Below are 1,365 nucleotides of genomic sequence, written 5' to 3'. Positions count from 1 at the left end.
GGAAGAGCAAGATGCAGTGGGGGAGGGGTTGGGATGAAAAGAAAAGGAGTGCAGGGGGCGCACCAAGGGGCAGGAGACGGGTGGGGTGAGAGATGGAGAGAGAAAGCAAGGCAGGATGGAATGCAGAGACAAAGAAGGAATGCACTGGAAGAGGGGAGTGGAGGAGACAGGAAAACCACTCAGGTGAAGGGGATGGGAGAGGGAGCCCTGAGGAGTGGCAGGGGAGAAGGTAGGGTTAGAATTGGTAGGAGGGGTAGATGTCAGGGCAAAGCTCATCTCCTGGGAGGGGTAGGTACTGGAAGTTGCGAATTGCTTTGGGAAGGAGGTGGAGTGTGTGGAGATGGAGAGAGGGCGGGACACAACTGTAAAGGCATGGCAACAGGCTGGGGTGTAGAGGAAGGGGGACACCAGGGGGTGGGGCTGTCAAGTAATCAGATGATGTTCACGGCGTGTATGTGTTAGGGAAAAAGAAGAAGGTGGGGGAAGGGGATGAGGTTGTAGAAGATGCATGTGGAGGATGGAAGGCGGATATGGAAGGTGAGGCGGAGTGCATGGCGTTCTGGGATTTGGAGGGCTTTATAGTGTCTTCACTGTTGCTGTGATGGCCTTATACAGCCTGTGGACGGTTTCTGATCGGTCGGCGATAACGTACTGCTGTCACAGACGGTGTCAATGTCTGTGCAGGTGGCGCCACCGCTTCCCTGGGAACCTAAACACTGCAAGGAACTTCTCTGCTGCTTTTCTGCATCGAGCGCTCGTTTCCACACACCGCTCAAATAATATCTGCTACTGCGGATAAAGTTCTTCTCGCTCATTCTTATTTCAGCAGCCTCCTTAATAATAGAACCAGAGCCATTTAAACCATTTTTTTTGCACAAACCGCTAGAGATGTATTTCTAATCCCAAACACTCTGCAGCGGAGTGTGCGCTCATATGAAACTTCCAGGCAGATTAAAACTGTGTGCCGGACCGAGACTCGAACTCGGGACCTTTGCCTTTCACGGGCAAGTGCTCTACCAACTGAGCTACCCAAGCACGACTCACGCCCCGTCCTCATAGCTTTACTTCCGCCCCTGTTCTACCTGGCGGAAGTAAAGTTGTGAGGACGGGGTGTCAGTCGTGCTTGGGTAGCTCAGTTGGTAGAGCAATTGCCCGCGAAAGGCAAAGGTCCCGAGTTCGAGTCTCGGTCTGGCACACAGTTTTAATCTTCCAGGATATTTCAAAGTCTCGGGAGCTTGGATATCACAGCATGAAGACGAAGAGGCTGTCAAAAAACCCCTCGCGACGCATAATACAGTATAATCAACAAATAAGCCCCTCTGAAGCCAGAATTGCTCATATGACTTTCAAAACTGTACCTTAAGC

The 1,365-nt window shown here is 51.8% G+C and overlaps 1 non-coding gene across 1 annotated transcript; it reads right to left on the bottom strand.

The window, feature by feature from the left end:
• Positions 1-961: 961 nt before the first annotated feature.
• Positions 962-1,036, bottom strand: Trnas-uga (transfer RNA serine (anticodon UGA)). Its single transcript has one exon. It is a non-coding gene; the product is annotated as a tRNA-Ser (tRNA).
• Positions 1,037-1,365: the final 329 nt, after the last annotated feature.

This window comes from Schistocerca serialis, chromosome 2 (genome assembly GCF_023864345.2).
Source record: "Schistocerca serialis cubense isolate TAMUIC-IGC-003099 chromosome 2, iqSchSeri2.2, whole genome shotgun sequence".
Lineage (NCBI taxonomy): Eukaryota > Metazoa > Arthropoda > Insecta > Orthoptera > Acrididae > Schistocerca > Schistocerca serialis.
The sequence above is the reverse complement of the archived record's forward strand: the minus strand, read 5'-3'. Positions and strand labels throughout refer to the sequence as shown.